A 21023-nucleotide genomic window follows, 5' to 3' on the forward strand; every position below is an offset into this window, starting at 1 on the left:
AGGGTCAGAGGTCAGAACACTGACATCACTTCCGGTTTAAAAAATGATGTAACAATGTGACCTGATAATAAACTGACTGAACCTTAGCTTACTTAGCTTAATTTTCCCTGATTCATGTCTGTTCCAATATTATCATTTTATAATTTTATTCTTTGTTGTTAACTGTTTTCTCCTGCTGTAAATTGCAAGTATGGTTCGTTTGTGAAGCACTTTGTTGTACTTGTGACTTTTAAATGTGCTATAGAAATAAAATTGAAATTGAAATTGAAAATTGAACCATCTTCATCATCTCTCCTGCAGATCCTCCCAAAATCATCTATCCTCCCCCTCCTCACTGTCCTCCTCCTCCTCACTGTCCTCCCCCTCCTCACTGTCCTTCTCCAAGGACCTCCTCAAACTTTGCTCCTCCTCTTACTTATCCTCCTCTCCCAGCATCCACCTGTCCTCCTCCTCCTCCTCCCTCTCTCCTGGTCCCCATTGTTGCAGGTCTGGTTTCTGGGCTTCTCCTGGTTCTAGTTCTAGGTTTGGTTCTGTTCCTCTGCTGGAAACTTAAAGGTATGAAAGCTTTCACTCATCTGATATGAACAGTTGTAATCTGATTACTACAGTTATTAGCCATAGGGTGTTTAGACTCACCCATGAATTAAGTTTCCCATTGGACCTTCTGAAATAAATAATTAATTTTACTTCATTTCATACGAGCACTTATATGTTCAGCTGAAAACAGATCTGGTCAGACAGACATTTGTTTAATTTTCTGTGTTTTGTGTTGTTTTATTTTAATCATGTCAGTTTGTCTGATCTGTTTTTAATACCTTTGTAAATAACATTGTTCATCGAAAATAAAATAAATTTTTCTTACATGATGCAAAATGATGAGGAGAAAGAGGAACAATTAAACAGGAGTTCTGTTCCTCTAAAAAGAAACAAGTTAAACATACCAAAGGTATCTTTCTATTATCTGGAATCACTTATCCCAACATTGCTGATCATAATAAGCAGTCACACAAAGCTGGTTATCAGCTCGCTAAGTTAGCTTGGGGTTTAACCTACAAATTCACAGGAAAGGGGCGGGGCTTGAGAATCTGATCAATCAAAAACGGTTATTTCATGGATCACATGATTGTTCTTCTAAATAAAATGATCCCTATAGGGGTCACTTATAACAGAGAAATGATCAGATAGTGATCAAAATATAGAATAGAATAGAACAGCATTTAATTGTCATTGTAAAAATAGAAAAAATAAACAGAAATAAATACTAGTGACATATACAAAAACAAAGAAAGGTACACAATGGAGGACTGTTTCTTTGAGACAGTTTAAAAGGACTTGGTCTGAATAGGGTCCATGCATGAGTGGCCTGAGTGATGAGGGTTAGTCAGACCACGGCTCAGATAGGTGGGTGGGCAGGAGGATAACAGTCTGATCTGCCCAGGGTGAGAAGCTGTTAGTGAGTCTGGAGTTGTGAAGTGCTGTATGTAAAGAACATAATAATATTAACCAGAAAAATGTCACATTCTTATAAAGTCAACTGAGATCAAAGGTGCAGAAACTGGTTAAACTGGTGATGTGTGACAGAGCTGCAAAATAAAGATCTGAACAGCAGTGAATGTCTGAGCTCAGTACTGCTGCTGTTTGTTTCTAATGAACAGCTTCACATTGAACCTGTAAAACTTTAAACTGGATCCTAAGAATCTGTAGCTATGCCCAAATTTAAGGGTAGCATCCTTAAGATAACGCATTTTTAGTCAATTACGTTACAGCAATGTGACGAAGGCTTGTCCAAATTTGAAGGCTGCTCCAAATGTGCCCAACAAATGTGTCCTCCTTTTCCCCAGATTTGAAGGATTGGTTGGGTGTATCCTTCGTGCCCCGCAATATCCCATAATTCATAGCGCGGCCAGGAAATTCCAGTTTCCAACAATAGCGGCAGCTACTTCATTTTAATATAACTTTTATTAGTCTTTCTGGGTCACAAAATAAACTTTTAAGATATTTTCAGGCGAGAATGTAGCTGTGTAAACTTCAAATATCTGCTCAGTTTATTAAGATATCACATATTTGCAATAGTGCTCCGACGTTTTCCAAGACGCCTGTTACCCACCAGCTCGATACCTAGCCAGGGTGAGACGAGTGGACTGTGGTGTTATGGAGGTCACAACTGTGAAGAACCTGCAAAGAAGTGTCTGAGATGGATCATCTGCCTCTGCTGTGAGTCTCCTTCATATTACTTCAAATCTTCTCTTTAAACATTTCTCCAAAATTATTACCTCTGTATCCCAAAAGGTTGATTCTGTTCATCTGGATGTAGCGTTTTCAGGGGGAGAAATGTTTCATCAGTCATGGTCTCTGATCAAAGCCCGTTGATCAATAACCATGAATACCATTCACAGAGAGTTGGGGAATGGCTGCAATCACAGCATTGTAAGATGGCGAAAGATGTACCCTTAGGTCCCTCCTCGATTCAGAGATGGTCTTTCCCTTTTCATGTAAATGGCCTCCTTGACTCCACACTCAAACCAGCGTTCCTCCCTGTCCAGGATGTGTACATCCTCATCATTGAAAGAGTGTCCACTGGCCTGTAGGTGTAAACAGACTGCAGAGTCCTGGCCTGACGAGGTGGCTCTTCTGTGTTGTGCCATCCGCTTATTCAGAGGTTGTTTGGTTTCTGCAATGTATTCAATTCAATTCAATTTTATTTATATAGCACCTAATCACAACAACAGTCGCCTCAAGGCACTTTATATTGTAAGGTAGACCCTACAATAATAGATACAGAGAAAAACCCAACAATCATATGACCCCTTATGGGCAAGCACTTTGGCAAAAGCGGGAAGGAAAAACTCCCTTTTAACAGGTTGAAACCTCCGGCAGAACCAGGCTCAGGGAGGGGCGGGGCCATCTGCTGCGACCGGTTGGGGTGAGAGAAAGAAGACAGGATAAAGACAATGTATAAATACTGGCATTCCTCCTGGCACTTAACAGTGTACACTATATTACTCTGTTTGTGTCGGGGGACCCGATCCTTTGGGTGGATCAGTTTTTGGCTACTAAATACTAGAGATGGCACGATACCACTTTTTTTGTCAGATACAATATCATAAATTTGAATATCTGCCGATACCGATATGAAACCGATATATAGTGTATCTTATAATCAATAAATAAATAATAAATAATTATGGAGTTCCACAGGGTTCGGTGCTAGGACCAATTCTGTTTACATTATACATGCTTCCCCTAGGCAGCATCATTAGAAGACATAGCATAAATTTTCACTGCTATGCAGATGACACACAGCTCTATCTATCCATGAAGCCGGGTAACACACACCAATTAGTTATTAGTAACGCTGTGAGGAACCCTCCAGTCATTTTTGACCAGGACATGTCCTTCAACACACATATTAAACAAATATGTAAGACTGCTTTCTTCCATTTGCGCAACATCTCTAAAATTAGAAATATCCTGTCTCAGAGTGACGCTGAAAAACTAGTTCATGCATTTATTACTTCCAGGCTGGACGACTGTAATTCATTATTATCAGGATGTCCTAAAAACTCCCTGAAAAGCCTTCAACTAATCCAAAATGCTGCAGCAAGAGTCCTGACAGGGACTAAGCTCTAAAGAGAGAGCAGATTTCTCCTGTTTTTGGCTTCCTGTTAAATCCAGAATTGAATTCAAAATCCTGCTCCTCACATACAAGGTCTTAAATAATCAGGCCCCATCTTATCTTAATGACCTTGTAGTACCATATCACCCTATTAGAGCACTTCGCTCTAATAGGCCTACTTGTTGTTCCTAAAGTATTTAAAAGTAGAATGGGAGGCAGAGCCTTCAGTTTTCAGGCCCCTCTTCTGTGGAACCAGCTTCCAGTTTGGATTCAGGAGACAGACACTATCTCTACTTTCTTTTTTTTTTTTTGTCCCGTTTGGATCTATAGCCATCAGAATTGTTGTCTTGAGGCCAAGAAAGATGCCAAGCGGATTTATTTTACCAAGTGGATCATCATGGCCTTGCCATATTGGTCCATTTGATTGACCTTTATTATAATTATGAATTTATTTTATTTTCAGTTGCAAACGGGACAGACATGACTGTGGGATAGGACAGGGGGAAAGAATGAAAGAAAGAGGGGGAGAGAAAGAAAGAAAACCAAAGGGGAGCAGAGACGGTGAGAAGGGGGGGAAGAGAGAAAAAAAATAAAAAATAAAATAAAAACTCCTGGGTCACCTGTATGGAGAAAAAAAACCAGAGGAGACAGCAAACAACAAAGAGCAACATAATAGTGGGGAAAAAAAGCACCATCACAATAAACTAGCAAGCCATAGATATCAATAGTTACTAAATAATAAACGATATTGTGCAACACGCAAGATAGACAGCGCACAGTGTGCTTTGAGGCAGCAGCCAAGAAAGCTGTAGTCCGCGTCTGTGAATACCCATGTGTACACCTGTGTGCATACCTGTGTGGATCAGCATGCTTGCATTCCAAAGGTTTCTCCATGTAATGATCTGCTAGGGAGTGTGGGGAGCCACAGCCCCGTCCTTTATGGTATCAAGCAGGTATGGAGGAGATCAAAACTCCAGACATCCAGAGGCCCCCAGAACACAAGAGACCAAGGAAGACCCACAGAGGGGCAGCCGCGCCACTGTCCCAGTAAGAGCTGAGGAGAGTCCCAGATGAGGGCTCATTCAGCAGCCGCGGATCAGAAGCCAGGGGGAGTTGCAGTGACGCGCCCGTGAGCTCCGCCGGCAGCCAGCTGTGCCTGAGTGACCGAGCCCCAGGCCGAGAGGCCGGGGGCACCCCACCTCCGAAATGGCCCGAGCAAGCCCCAATAAGCGGCCCCCAAGGAGTGAGCAGGTGTGTACCCGGACGCCCACCCCCAGATACAAAGAACCACCAACGCACCGACACCTGAGGGAGTCCGCCACCGGCAGGGGAAGTGGTGGTGGGTGGAGATAGGCCTCCAAACCTTGGAGGGCCCGAGATGTCCCCAGAGAGGTGGCGTCTGATACCCAACCTGACATATAGACACAAACATACAGGCACACACAGACACAAACATCCATTCCCACCCTCATGCTCTCATGTGCACTTCACACTCAACCGACGTGGAGACAGACATAAAGAGACGCTGTACACACAATCACACTCCCCAAGCGTACTCTACAAACCAGGTCTAGGTACCCTTGCCCCTGGAGGGGGGAACCGCACCCAGACCCAGGTGGTGTTACCCTTTTCCCTGCGGTGGGGAGAGGCAGACCGCCCCGACTCCGCAGCAGCAGGGAGGCCCCACACCCCAGACCGCAGCCGGACGGCCAACTCCTCCTAGCCCCCCCGCTCCAGCAGGTCGCAGAGAATGGGGGTGGGAGAAGACTCCAAACCTCCCTCCACCCGCTCATTGTAGTGTTGATGCATGTGTGTTCTAAGGTGCATTTAAAACCCAGGAGGGCATGGAGCTACCTGCCAGAGAGCAGCAGGTAAGCGCATGGTCCCTCCTGTTAGCCCTCAATTTCTACGTGTATTTAAAATTGAGAGGTGGGCAACGATGCCAGGGGTGAGGTGTACACCCTGATGGTAACGTGGACTCCGTGTATCGTGCCCACCCCCAAGATCCTATATGTATGTGTAATGAGGGTGTGAGTAATGTGAATGTCTAAGTTGTGGGATAAAATTGAGGCAGAGGCAGCCAGAAGGGGACGGGGGGGGGGGGGGGGGGGGGTAGCCTCCTCTGCACCCTGGTCTGGTGACATACCCCTACTCCAAGGCCCTGCATGTGTGGGTGGTTGTGGTGGAGCGGGAGGAGGGAGGCAGCTGGAGATGGGGAGGGAAGGAAGGGAGGGGCAGGTGACCCCTCCCTGGGGCCAGCTCCCCCACTGACCCCAGTAGGCACTCCCATACTCCGCGACCCGCCAGGGAAAGGGGGCCCAGGCCCATCCAGACCGGGGCCCAGCGCAGCAGCGCCCCCCGGCCCCACAGAGCCCGGGACAGTCCACCCAACCCCACCACAGAGAAAACTGCACCCACCCCACCATCCACTCGTCTTCCAGACTACATGAGACAATAGACGCCCAGGCTGAGATCTTCCTCCACCTCTCCTGTATCTCCCCCTCCTGCAGAGAGTTCCTGAGGAGAGGAAAGCTCCTGCAAGGTGTGACAATCTCCCCCACCGGTTGAAGAGCCCCACAGGCGGCTCGACACACCGGCGGCACCCTGCGCCAGGGATGGGCCCCCATGCACCCACCTGCCCACAACCCCGGCAACACACAAACCAGGACCCAAGGCCCCGAGGCCCGGCCAGGGCCCCGGCCCAGAGACGGAGCACCCCCAGACCCTCACGCCCATCCCGGACCCACCCAGGGGCAGACAGGCTACCAGGTCAGTAACCCACGTCCATCATCACAGACCCTCCCCTAGCCCCGCTGCACGCAGCCACGAGGAAATAGTCAGAAAAGAGCCCCCAACCGGACATGACCGCTACCCCGGGTTGAGCCCCCCAAGGAAGATGCCTCCGGGGAACCCCCCGACGCCCTAAGCCTGTCCCTGCCCCCACACCAATCACAACATTGAAGGCGGGACCAAACTATGACCCCCCACCCCCACTAGGTGATGGAGCCGATCAAAGGAGCCCAGAGCAATTGATCTGATGTGGTGGCCGAGGCTGTGTCAAGACTAATGTAATCTAATAGATAATTTCTATATTGGTTAGAATTAAGATTATTTTTATTTTTCCAGTTCATGAGGACAGTTTTCTTGGCTATGCATAGGGCAGTGAAAACCATATGGGCGATATTCTTTTCTGAAGTGACATTATCTAAGCTGCCCAACAAACACACTAAGGGGGAAGTTGGAATGTTACATTTCAGACACTTTGATAAGTCTTCACATATCTCGCGCCAAAACTTCTGAACTGGTGGACAGAACCAAAGAGCGTGAATGTAATTGTCTGGTGTATTGCCTTGACAGTGTGAGCAGTTGTTGGAAGATGTAAAGCCCATCTTGAACATCCGATGACCTGTATAGTGCACTCTATGTAGTATTTTGTATTGTATTAATTGCAGACTGGGATTTTTAATCAATTTAAAAGTTTTTAAGCATACCTGAGACCAGAAGTTTTGGTCTAAGCTGACTGATAAATCTGCTTCCCACTTTGCAGTAGGAAGGGATATTGATTCATCTAATTTAGAAAGTGTTCTGTATATTTTAGATACTAATTTGGGGGATTTAAGAGTAAGGAAATGTGCCGCACTTGGTGGTGTTTGTAATTCAACTTGACTGAGGTTAAATTTCTTTTTTACTATGGATTTAATTTGTTGATATTCCAAAAAAATTTTCTTGTTGATCCCATATTGTGCAACTAGTCTGTCAAATGGAATAAATTCTGTTCCCTCTAATATATGTTCTAAGTATTTAATTCCTTTACAACTCCATTCTGGGAAATTAATCATATTATTGTTTTGTAATATGTCAGGGTTATTCCAGATAGGTGTACGTTTGCATGGGATTAGTGAAGACTCCGTTATTTTTAGAAACTCCCACCATGCTGTCAGAGAGAAGCTGATGTTGATACTTTTAAAGCATTCATGTCGTTGGATGTTTGAGCTAATAAATGGTAGGTCTGAAATCTCTAGATCCTTGCATAGTGCCTGTTCAACATCTAGCCAGGGCTCATCTAGGAAGGTATGTTTTGAGCATTCTGAGATGAACTGAAGCCTGTTGGCTAAGAAGTATTGGTGAAAATTAGGCAGATCTAATCCTCCTCTATCCCTGGTTCTTTGTAGCGTTTTTAAGCTGATACGCGGGGGTTTATCTTTCCAAAGGAATTTGGAAATATATGAATCCAGAGATCTGAACCAATCTTGTGATGGTTTGTTAGGGATCATCAAAGATAAGTAATTTATTTTTGGCAAGATCATCATTTTTATAGTGGCGACCCTTCCCATGAGTGATATGGGTAAAGATTTCCATCTAGTCAGATCGCCTTCTACTTTCTTTAGAAGTGGGATGTGGTTTAATTTAGTTAAGTCTGAAAGCTTAGGAGAAACATTAATACCTAAATATTTAATATTTCCGGATTGCAGTGGGGCAGAGGAAGAATTATGGAAGGAGCAGTTAATGGGGAGAACTGTAGATTTTGGCCAGTTAATTGAATAATCTGAAACTCTTGAAAACCAGTTTATTAGAGTAATTACCTCTGAGAGGTTGGTTTGTGTGTTTTGCAGAAAAAGCAACACATCATCCGCATAGAGACTGATTTTATGTTCTATGTTCTTACATTTTATGCCCTTAATTGTTGTAGCCTGTCTAAATGCTGCTGCTAGAGGTTCGATAAAAATTGCAAAAAGTGAAGGGGAGAGTGGGCATCCCTGTCTGGTGCCCCTCAGGAGACAGAAGCTGGAGGATGTCTGGTCATTTGTTCTGATACGAGCTGTTGGGGAATTGTATAATATTCTTATCCAGTTTATGAAAGAGTTTCCAAAACCAAATTTGTGTAAAGTTGCGAATAAAAATTTCCAGTAAACTCTGTCAAATGCTTTTTCTGCATCTAGAGATAATATTATGGTTTCAACGTTTTTATTGTATGAGTAGTCTATTAAATTAAGTAATCTACGAGTGTTTGTTGAGGAGTGCCGACCTTTTATGAAACCAGTTTGGTCAGGATGAATTAAGAGGGGGGTTATTTTCTCTAATCTCTTTGAGAGAGCTTTGCAGATTATTTTAAGGTCTACATTTAAAAGAGAAATTGGACGATAGCTTGAGGGAAATAAAGGGTCTTTGCCTGGTTTTAGCAGGAGACTAATGTTGGCAGAGTTCATATTTGGTGGTAGTCTGCCATTTTCCTCGATTTCCTGCAACATGCTGTGGAATACTGGTGCCAGAATTGTCCAGAATTCTTTGTAGAATTCTGCAGGGAAGCCGTCTGGACCTGGAGCCTTATTATTGGGCATACTTATCAGGGCTTCCTGGAATTCACTTGGCGTCAGTGGCGAATCCAGTTCCATTGCTTGACTGTCTAGTAATTTTGGGAGAGTTACGTTGTCAAGAAACAGATCAATTTCATTTTTAGATGGGTTTATTTGTGGTGAGTATAAAGTTTCATAGAAATCCCTAAAAATTTTGTTTATTCTTCCAGGGTCATATATTGTGTTCCCCGATAAATCTTTAGCAGCACATATAGTTGTTTTTTCTTTCTTTATTTTTAACTGGTTAGCTAGAAATCGACCTGATTTGTTACTGTGTTCAAAATTCTGCAAGCGTAGTCTTTGTATAAGGAATTGTGTTTTTTTATTAATAGTTTCATTTAATTCTAGTTTTGTTTTGCATATTTTGTTCAATGTTTCCTGATCTTGGTGGGACGCGTAGGCTTCTTCTAGTGATTTGATGGTTTTTTCTAATTCCTGAATATTTTTGTTTTCTTCTTTCTTTTTGTGTGATGAGAAAGAAATTATTTTACCTCTCATCACAGCTTTCCCTGCTTCCCATAGAACAGAAGCAGATATTCCGGGAGTGTCATTAAAGTCTAAATATGAAGTCCATTCCTTTTTAAAGTATTTAATAAAGTCTTCATCTTTAAGCAGTGATGTATTAAATCTCCAGTTTTTACTTGGCGTAGTATTATTCTTGTGCATTAGTTTTAAAGATACAGGAGCATGATCGCTGACAGCTATAGGATGAATCTCAGTGTCTGAAATGTCGCTCAGCAGTGAGCTGCTGACCAAAAAATAATCCAGACGAGAGTAAGAGTGATGAACATGCGAGAAAAAAGTATATTCCTTACTGTTGGGGTGAAGGGAGCGCCATGCATCGCGAAGGCCAAAGTCGCTCATATACTGTTTGATTATATTTGTGGATTGCCAATTGCGCTGAGTTCCTGTTGTGTTGAGCCTATCCATGTCTTCATTTAGTCCAAGGTTGAGGTCACCGCCAAGAATGAGTGTGCAATCAAGGTGTTCAGAGAGTGCACTAAAAAATCCGTGGAAGAATGAGGGTTCATCAACATTTGGACCATATATACTTACAATACATAGTTTTTTGTTCAATATTGATAGTTTAATAATTAGAAATCTACCCTCTGGATCTATAACTGTATCGAGTACTGTAAAATTAACATTTTTATGTATTAAAATTGCTACTCCCCGTTGTCTAGAATTATAACAGGCTGCAAACACGTTAGGAAACTCAGGGCCCTGTTTCAGGAAGCCGGTTTAGTGGAAAAACTGAGTAAGTATACCCTGAGTTAACGAAAACTCTGGGTTTTCGGTTTCACAAAGCGAGTTCAGCTGCAGCCTGAGTGAGTCACTATGACGACACACTCCGTGAAGCTAACCTGCCCCCTAGCAGGTTTACTACAACTAACCCTGACTGTCTCCGCCCCTTTGTCGGAAACCTGACAGTAGGAAGTGTCGGACATGGCGTGCCACTTCCTTGAAGAGCCAGTAGATCGTGAAGCCCAAATTCGCCGCAGAGCTCTCCGCCGGGAGAGAGTGATCAGAGCGCGTTTGGACATTTTATCATTTCCTGATGATTTTCTGTGCGAACGTTACCGTTTCTCAGCACAATCTATAAGTTATTTGGATAACATCCTCAGGCCATATATTACGCATGTGACACATCGCGGACATGCTCTCAGTTCATTGCATATTATTTGTATCGCACTTCGGTTTTTTGCAAACGGGAGCTTTCTGTATAATATTGGTGACGCTGAGCACGTTTCCAAGGCTACCGTCTGTCGGGCGGTCAGGAATGTTACAGTTGCACTGAAACGTCTCCTGTACTCGTTTGTGGTGTTCCCCGGTCACAGACCCACAAGATTCATCAAAGAGGGATGCCACAAAATTGCAGGTAGCAGGATGAACAAAACTTAATTCATGATGTGGTGATACTTGAACTACTACTTAAATTTTACATTTATTCTCACGGTTCCCAGGCGTGATTGGCTGTACAGATGGCACTCACATTCCAATCATTGCTCCTTCAGTAAATGAAGGAGACTATGTGAACAGGAAGTCTTTCCACAGCATTAATGTACAGGTACATAGTTCCCTGTAGCATTTCAAACTAACAAATTATTTCATCATAGTAATGGATGCTAATTTGTGTTCTCTGCACTGTGAAGATCATATGTGATGCTGCCAACATTATCACAAATGTGGAAGCCAAGTGGCCAGGCTCTGTCCATGACTCACAAATATTCCGTGAATGTACACTGAGCACAAAATTTGGACATGGTGAGTTGAGAATACTTTAAAATATATAAAGACCAATTGCTACAGGGACATTTGAACTGAAGTGTATCCTTCTGTCTTAGGAGAGTTCACTGGCTACTTGCTTGGTGATAGGGGGTATCCATGTTTACCCTATTTGCTTACCCCTTACTCTGACCCTGAACCGGGCCCACAGCAGCGATATAATCTGGCTAATTGCAGGACAAGAGCCAGAATTGAAATGACTATCGGAATGCTTAAGGCCCGGTTCCAGTGCCTGCAAAGACTCAGGGTCACCCCAGAAAGGGCATGTGACATTATTGTGGCATGTGTGATTCTTCACAACATTGCCACAATTAGAGGAGAACACTGTCCTTCTGAACCAAACATCAGCAGTGATCCAAACCATGAACATCCTGACCCTCCCACGGACATACAAGATGGAAGAGCAGTCAGAGACACCATATGTCACAATCATTTCTTTTGACCCATCACCTCAACATGTTGAAAGAAGAATAAACAGATTTTTTGTTCAACTGGCTTTATTGGTCACCTGTGTTTCCTGTACACAAAGTATTAAAAGATGTACACCTCATAAAGTGTCTCTGTTGCTTCCTCCTCTGTAACAGCTGTCAATGTTTCTTCATTATTTTCCTGTAGTAAAGAAATAAACAACATTGCTGTTCTACTGTACACTCATATAATCTGTGGAGTATTACTCACAACTGCATGTTGGTCTGGCTCAACAGGAGGCTGCACCAGATGCAGTACACCACCACCATCAACTGATAGAATATGAGGTTTATACAGGTCACTTATAACTTACAAGGGACCAAATGGCAATTAACAAACATACCAATCACCTTACACTTCATTGTCATTATGCTCTCAAAGACAACCAAGACTGAGGCAAGGCAAAATCAGTAGGAAAATAACTTCACTACAAAATAATCCATTATGGTAAAGAGTTTATCAGATGAATGAGTAGCACTGCAAAGGTGACTGTGAAGAAAGGATGTATGCACATCATGTATTATTTTGGATTTACCCCTTATGTAGGCACTTGTGTCTTGCGGGGTTATTGCCTCAGAGGATGTCCCCGCAGAGATGCCTTCAGCCACAGGGCGCCCACTGTTTTGGCTGAGGGCCAACTGCTCCGCCTCTGTGAGTGGTGGTGGTGGTGGAGGACCCCCACCTGTTTTTCGGGCCTCCGCTTTTTTTCTGTTGGCTATAACGGGTCACATTTGAGCATACAGAGTAAGCAAATATGTACTTGTAATGTGCTCAGATAATTTCAATAAGTGCTTACAGAAAGAAAATTAATGTAGCCTCTAACTGCAATTGATTTACATCGGACAAACAGACCAAGCACTATGGCTCATAATACAATTACACCTTACCTGTTTGGACTATATTTTTATATTTCATTTTTACTTGCTGCCAGGCACGTTTGGGGCCTGTTGGGTTGCACCTGCGCTCACATCATCACAAAATAAAATGTATAAAATAACAAATAAAATAACATATGATAAAATAACGTGTTGAATGGGTGGAAATCCCTCGATCAATGTTTAAATTAACACTCACGCATTGACTCTGTCGGCTATGTTTTGCCGTGCATGCTCCCTTTCTTTTGCAGCTGTGGCTGTGTTACTTTTTTCCGCGGAATTTGCATGTTATCGGCATATGCTGCCATCAGAATTTCAGCCTCAAGCGCTGTAAAATACATTGACCGCGCCTTCTTTCCCTCCGTCTCCATGGTGACTCGCTTAATCTGTGCTCCACTAATCAGGGCTTTATGTATCCTCGTCCGCGCGCTTCACTTGGGGTTAAAGCAACTCCGCGTTGACTGAACTAATTGTTATCAGCCTTTCTGAAACCGAATATTCCGAGTTGGACAGTTCGGGGTTACTCAACCCTGAGTATCGTTTTTCACTCTGAGTTTTCTAAACCGGCTTCCTGAAATAGGGCCCTGGTGTTTTAAGTTCGTTTAAACCTGTGACAGGTCTGTGAGTTTCTTGTAATAAAACAACATCTGCCTGTAGTTTTTTAAGTTGGTTAAATATATTTAACCTCTTTCCTCTGGTGCCAGCTCCATTTACATTCCATTTGACAAGCCTCAGAATGCCCATAATTGTGTGTGTATGTCTAATGATGTACGCTGGGTGTTTCGTTTAGACAGGTGGAGAGAGTGTGGAAACATCCCTTGTTTGTAAATAGAAAGAGAGAGAGAGAAAAAAAAGTGTGGTGAGAGGCTCCATAAGTCTGACTATGTGTGTGAATATTCACTAATATGAACAAGCGTGGCTTGCTTATGTGTCCTGCAAGTCTGTGCGTGCTGTGAGGCTGTTGTGAATGTGCTGCCGTTGAGCTGATGTGTTTGCGTGATCGTGTTGTGAAAATATGGAGAAATAGAGGGTGTTGTTTGTAGGTGAGTGGGGAAGTAGGTGATCACAGCAGTGAAAGACAAGAGAAAGAAAGAAACCACATGAACTGTGAGCGACAAAAAAAAAAAAAAGAAACGAAACGGAAACATTCCAATTAAAGCAATGACGGAGGGTGACGGTGTTATATCTGCTATGACATCCTACTGATATTACTAGGTTAAACACATTTTAAAGGAGAAAGTGTGAATGAATAAGAAAAGAGTGTAGCGGGTTCTTATCTGGAGTGCAGTCAGTATAACCACGGTGTGGTGCCGGGGTCGCGGTACAGCTGTCCGTCCACGTAGAGCCGGTCCACAGCGATGACAGCACGGGAGCCTTTCTGGATAAAGCTACGTCGAACTGGGAACAGGACCTTGCGTCGTTCCAGGATCTCTTTGGGGAACTGGTCGTTCACGCTGAAGTCCGTTCCTTTCAGCTCTCTGCCGCGACTCTTCACCTGTTCCTTCTGTTTGAATTGCCCGAATTTGGCCACAATAGGCCGTGGTCTCCCGGTCCGCGACCGCACGCCCCCCAAGCGATGTACTCTATCGAAGTCGATGTTCTTTACGGTGTCCTCCGGCAGCTTCAGGTGGATTTTGATGAAGCTTTTCACCGTTGCCTCCGCATCCTCTCCGGTAGATTCTGGAATACCAGAGAACACAAGATTATCTCTCATGCTACGGGCTTGTAGATCGATAACGGACTCTTTTATTTTTTTATTTTCAATGTTTAGCTGGGTCACGTTATCGGTGAGAGATTTGACCGACTCCCGTAGCGTGGCATTTTCAGCGGCAAGCGTTTCCACCTGCTGCTGGCTGAATTCCAGGGATTCTCTCAGAGATTTAAATTCCCGGTGTAAAATCTCCACCAGGGACAGCCTCGCATCGAAACTGGACAATCGCTTGTTGATTGACTCCAGGATGTCTGCGATGTCTTTGCCGGCAGGCGATGTTGTACCGGGGGAGTCTGCTGGGTGACATCTCTTCGATGACGGCGTCTCAATTTTGGTCGGGGAGGATGTACTGTGGGCCTTCTTCATTACTAAATCTTGAAAACAGCGGTCGATGTAATCTTGGAGAGCGTCTAAACTCTCCCCGTTGTCCTCCAGGGTGTTAGAGATGATAAAACAGATGTTGTTAGTTATATGACAATTGATTAGTATATTTGGTAATACTGAAGCTTGAAAAACCTTTGTTAAACTCTATGCTACCATTTGCTTTTTTTTTTTTAAATTCCGCCAAATCTCCGGCGTCTGACGTCACCTACAACATGGGTCGCTTACCTTACTCGTCACTTTCGTCACTTCCGTCACTTACCGTCGTCACTATCTCTACTTTCAAGATTAGGCTTCAAACTTTCCTTTTTGCTAAAGCATATAGTTAGGGCTGGACCAGGTGACCCTGAATCCTCCCTTAGTTATGCTGCAATAGACGTAGGCTGCCGGGGATTCCCACGATGCATTGAGTTTTTCCTTTCCAGTCACCTTTCTCACTCAGTATGCGTTAATAGACCTCTCTGCATTGAATCATATCTGTTATTAACCTCTGTCTCTCTTCCACATCATGTCTTTATCCTGTCTTCCTTCTCTCACACCAACCGGTCGCAGCAGATGGCCCCGCCCCTCCCTGAGCCTGGTTCTGCTGGAGGTTTCTTCCTGTTAAAAGGGAGTTTTTCCTTCCCACTGTCGCCAAAGTGCTGCTCATAGGGGGTCAAATGATTGTTGAGTTTTTCTCTGTACCTATGAAGTGCCTTGAGGTGACGTTTGTTGTGATTTGGCGCTATATAAATAAAATTCAATTGAATTGAATTGAATTTTGTATAAGTTCATACTCATGTTTTACTACAAAGTACTACTAGTGACACATACAGGATTGTTACGGGTTTTTGCTTAGGCAGTGGTTACCCTTCTTGTAATGTTCTTATTCCTCTGAATAAAACATCATGAATGGCACATTGTGCTGATGTAACAGGTGTATTGAAAAATAATTTATATTTCACCAAAGATCCATCCTGCAGTGTTATCTTGCTTTGTCAGTATTGGTTATGTATATGTTTATTTTCTGTATTTATATTTTGGGAGCTTTTATTTTGTTTGTGTGACCTTTGACTTCCCACGAAGTCACTTCCTGTAGCTGCGCGCTATTTTCCTCAGTCGCCTAGAGGCCCCACTGAGGAGAGGTGAGCGTACGCTAGTGTTCTCAGTTACAGAGCGAATAAACACAGTTAAAGTAACTAAAAGTAATTCAAACACTGCTCGTTCCCTTTGTGCATTTTGTCTCATAGTTCTGTTTGATGTTTTAGTGCGAATTATTGTTTCTCTGTCGAGTACAGCACTTTATTGTAACATGCTAGTTAGCATGTCTCAGATGAGAGCATAGGAGCATGCACGTGACTTCTCATGTGGTCCGCTATCCTTCTCTCTCCCTTGAAGGTGTTCATGCAGAAGTCCAGTAAAGTGAAGTTGCTGTACTGTTTTGTTTTTATTTTAAACAGGTATGTGAGCTCCCTCTTTTATTTTTGTGTCATGTGAACTGGTTATATCTTTTGTTTGTTTGTGATTCATGTTCACTGTTTCAACTTACTGTAAATATGTAAAATTGCCACTGGTAAATGAAGTCTCCCTAAAGTATAATTTTGTTGATGAGGTAATTGTCACTATATGTTCACGATGCAGTGCATTTTTGTTTGTTATATATGAATATAAATACATTTTAGCAGTATTATTTGGTAATTGGATTCGTTGTAATGTTGCAGCTCAGTCGCCTAGAGGCCCCGCTGAGGAGAGGTGTTCATGCAGAAGTCCAGTAAAGTGAAGTTGCTGTACTGTTTTGTTTTTATTTTAAACAGTTCTGGGAGAATAAATCCACTCAGCTGGCAAAGTGAGAGCTGACTCCTCTGGTCATTCGCACAACACAACGCAGAGAACTAACGGCAATAAGAGTTTAAGGCCAGACCGGCTACACTAGCTTTAGCTAGCTGTTTATTTTCTCTTGCACTCACTCACTCCTTCTTTGTGTTATTGATTTCTAAGTGCCCCCCTGTGGGTAGCTTCCTCACTAGCAACTATTATTACACTTCTCTCCTGGATCACTGGAGCTTTCTTTAGGTGCATTTGCAGCTTTGACAAATGATCAACATTCAATGATTTTTGATCAGTGGTCTTTGGTCAGTCGTTGTTACACAATGGTGATGATAATTTGCATATTAATGATGTTAAACTGAACTTCCAGCCCATTGTTCCTTTAGTGGTGCAATTTCAGTTATTATGTAGATGTACTGATTATGAGGGAAACTGCAGTTAGTTGAGACTGAAGGGGTCACTTGGATGAGTGACGAAACGTTTCTCCCACTGAAAACGTCAGGATGAAAAGAATCAACTTTTTGGCATTTACTTACCTGGATGATTGAGCATGCATCAAGATATTATCTGTGTTTCCACCACTGGATGGCACTATGAATTATTGTGGGAACAGCAGCCAATCACTGCAGTCTGAATGGTTCTCTTTGGTCATGTGATCATTTGATCTCTGATCAGTGTGTTCTTCAGTTTCAGGCCTGTTTCTGCTGACTGCTGCAGGTGAGCTGATGTTATTACACCTGTCTGTCCTCATCATGACCTCTGACCTTTAGTGACCCTCAGTGACCTCTGTCCTCCTGTTACAGGTGCGTGTGTGCTGCTGCTGTCTGCTCTGACTGTTTCTGCAGGTGAGTTAAAGGTACTAAAACTCTGTCACCTGGAAACAGTTCTGCAGCTTTGAACTTTTTATCAAACCTCATTTTATTCTTCTCACCCATCTTTTGTGAGTGTTCGCTGGCAAGGGTGTAACTCTCTTGGAGGTTTTGGCGAAGACCTTTAACATAGTCAGAGTAAGACTTTGGACTGGTTTTGCCCGGGTGAGTACCCAGGACAAGATCAAAAGGCAACCTCGGCTGTCTGCCAAACATAAGTTCGTATGGACAGTACCCTGTTGTGTCATTTTGTGTACAGTTGTAGGCATGTGTTAATGGCCTAACAAAGTCTTTCCAATGGTACTTGTCTTTGTCCTCCAGTGTGCCTAACATGTCTAAGAGAGTCCTATTGTACCTTTCCACCGGGTTTCCTCGTGGATGATAGGGCGTTTTGTGAATTTTGCTTGTCCCAATCAATGTGCAGAGCTCTTTCACAAGCTTAGATTCAAAATCTCTGCCTTGGTCACTAAGCAGACGGCTAGGGATACCATAGGGGATGATAAGGTGATCCCAAAGAGCCCTGGCTATTGTCTTAGCCTTTTGATCTTTTGTCAGGACCACGACTGCAAATTTTGTGAAATGGTCCGTCAATACTAACATATTTCTGCTGTCTCGACTATCGGGCTCAATACACAAGTAATCAATGCACACTAGCTCAAGAGGGTAAGTTGCCTGGATATTCTGTAGTGGAGCAGCCTTTTGGGGAAGGGCCTTCCTCATGGGACAACGTGAGCATTTCTTACACTTCTCTTCAATGGACTGAGCCATTCATGGCCAGTAGAACCTTGCCCGAGTGAGATGTAAGGCACGCTCAAACCCGAGGTGACCAACGTCGTCATGTACACATTGCAGGGCTCTGTCGCGGTACTTTTGGGGCAGTACTAACTGGTACACAAGGGAATCTCTGTCATTGAATTTCCTGTAAAGCACGCCATTATTGAGCTCGAGTTTGTTCCATCATTTCAGAAGGAGTTTAACATCTGACGATTCAAGATTTGCTTTGGGGCTGGGTTTCAAGCCTCTTCCCAACAGGGCTATAACACGAGTGAGAGAAGGATCATCCTTTTGTGCAGCGCACCAATCAGCATCTGTCATTGAGGGTAAGATGTCTTCTCCATAAGCCTCAGTGACTGAGCTGGGGTCAATAGCAAGACTCTTGACAACTGAGAGGGTTTCTGAAAGGCATGACACCGAGTGACGCTGACACAAGGCAGAAAACGTTTCATGGTCAAGATTGTTTGGCATGTTAATGAGACGTTCTTTCATGTCATCAATACGAGCTTTTTCTTTGACAAATGCCTCATCTTCATGAGGAGGCTCTTGGGGCCGCCGTGACAACCCATCAGCATCTTCGTTTGCTTGACCTGCCCTGTACTTAATATTGAAATTGTAAGTAGACAAGGCAGCCAACCACCTGTGTCCTGCCGCATCTAATTTCGCAGTTGTCAAAACACAAGTTAGCGGGTTATTGTCAGTCAGGACTGTGAAGCTAGAACCATAAAGGTAGTCATTGAACTTTTCACACACAGCCCACTTGAGGGCTAAGAATTCAAGTGTGTGTGGGATAGTTCTGTTCATTCTTAGAAAGAGTGCTAGCGTAAGCAACTGCTCTCAGCCTCCCCTCTTGCTCCTGATAGAGCGCAGCTCCCAGCCCATCTCGACAAGCATCCGTGTGCAATACATAGGGGAGTTGTGGGTTGGCAAAAGCAGGAATTGGTGCAGAAGTCAGCTTTTCGATTATTGTTCGGAACGAGGTTTCACACTCATGAGTCCATTGTTCCCCGAGAGGCTGAGTGGGACTGTAAGAAAGTCTGGGCGGTTCTCTCTTGTAACTCTTGCCTCTCTTCTTCGGTGGCCGGTAACCGGCAGTGAGACGATTCAACGGTTTGGCTATCTTGGAGTACCCTTCAACGAAACGCCTATAGTATCCAGCGAAGCCTAAAAACATTTAAGCTCTTTGAAATTGGATGGACGCGGCCAACATTTCAGAGCAGAGATCTTTTCGGGATTGGTGTGGACTCCGTGAGCATCCACAACATGCCCTAAATACTTCACAGATGTTTTGAAGAAGTGGCATTTTTCTGGGGATAATTTAAGACCGTAGTCTCTCAAGCGAGTAAGAACTTTCATTAGCCTGGATTCGTGCTCTTCTAATGTGTCTGAGAACACAATCAGGTCGTCTAAAAAGACAAGCACTTCGGTGAGGTGGAGATCACCCACACACTTCTCCATCAGGCGATGGAAGGTACTTGGGGCATTTGTAACACCCTGTGGCATCCTATTAAATTCATAGAAGCCAAGAGGACACACAAAGGCTGTCTTAGGCTTGTCCTCCTCGGCTACCTCCACCTGATAGTAACCGGACTTAAGTTCCATGACCGAAAACCATTTAGCTCCACTCAGAGCTGTGAATGTCTCCTCATTATTTGGCAGGGCATATGCATCTTGAATAGTTCTTAGATTTAGTTTACAGTAATCTATGCATAGCCTTATCGAGCCATTCTTTTTCCTTACCAATACAACTGGTGAGGCGAAAGGACTTTGTGACTCTCGAATGATGCCTGCATCCAGTAATTCTCTTAGATGTTGTTTGACAGCTTCTCTGTCACTTGGGTGTATGGGCCTTGGCTGCTCTTTGAAAGGTGTTTCATTGTTCAATTTGATTTGGTGCTTCACAGCTGTGGTGTGGCCATGGGACATGTCATCGAGAGCAAAAACTTCAGGGATGGATCTCAGTTTTCCCAGAATTCGCTCTTTCCATTGCTCTGGGATGAGAGAATCATCAAGGTTGAATGTGAGGTGGTCGCTGTCTGGTTCATTTTGACTTGGAGGATTCCGAGTTTGACTCGATGCTAGTGGGGAAACGTGTTGGGCTGCACAAGCTTGAGCGACAATGCTATTTGACTGCAACGTAACAGCATGTTCACTAACATTGTGTACAATGACAGGTACTTTACTGCTGGAATTAAAAGGAATGTCTACTAAAGCCGATTCAAGAAGCAATCCACCTGGTAACTTGTACTGCTCATGCGGCTCAAGAACAAAACTTGTGTTCCGGTTGTTCTTTCTTAACCTCACATTTCCCATTAGGCATTGTTTGTGTCTTGCAGGGATTGTCACTGCCCCCTTGCTATGCAACATGACAGGGCAGGAATGAGTATAATTTCTTTGTACTTGGGCAATATGTTGAAGGATCGCTGCAAACTGCTTAGAGTGTAGCTTACGAATGAACTTGGGACCATCTTGATGCACTAACTGTCCATAAACCCGTAAAAGCACATTTGTCCCTATCAACAGTGGAATTCTACTGTTAAAGTGACACTCAGGAACAACAAGGGCCAAGACAGCTAATTGTTGTTCTTTGCCTGCAATGTTTTTGGGAAATTTAATGCAAGTCTGAACATAACCCAAGTATGGCACGTTTTGCCCTCCTGCTCCTTCAATTTCAAGAAGAGCATGTATTGGCTGGATGGGAAGGTGGGAAAGGTGCATCTTGTGAAAAGACTCAGAAATGGTCGTAACCTGTGAGCCTGAGTCCATTATGGATTCACAGGGTACCCCGTCAACAAGTACTGAGGCTGCACAGTGTGGGCCTATGAGACCTTGAGGGAAGAGGAAGTTAGGATCTAGGCTGTCTATGGGATGAATGGGTTCTGT

General features: G+C 43.7%; 1 long non-coding RNA gene across 1 annotated transcript; it reads left to right on the top strand.

Moving 5' to 3' along the window:
• The first annotated feature begins 347 nt into the window (after positions 1-347).
• On the top strand, positions 348-17217 carry LOC146712197 (uncharacterized). Its single transcript, XR_014919020.1, has 3 exons — positions 348-555; positions 2074-2214; positions 17185-17217. It is a non-coding gene; the product is annotated as an uncharacterized LOC146712197 (long non-coding RNA).
• The last annotated feature ends 3806 nt before the right edge of the window (positions 17218-21023 follow it).

The sequence above is a fragment of the Copadichromis virginalis genome, linkage group LG3 (genome assembly GCF_057382275.1).
Source record: "Copadichromis virginalis isolate Kocher_CV1m ecotype Utaka linkage group LG3, C_Virginalis_male_GT1.1, whole genome shotgun sequence".
Classification (NCBI taxonomy): domain Eukaryota; kingdom Metazoa; phylum Chordata; class Actinopteri; order Cichliformes; family Cichlidae; genus Copadichromis; species Copadichromis virginalis.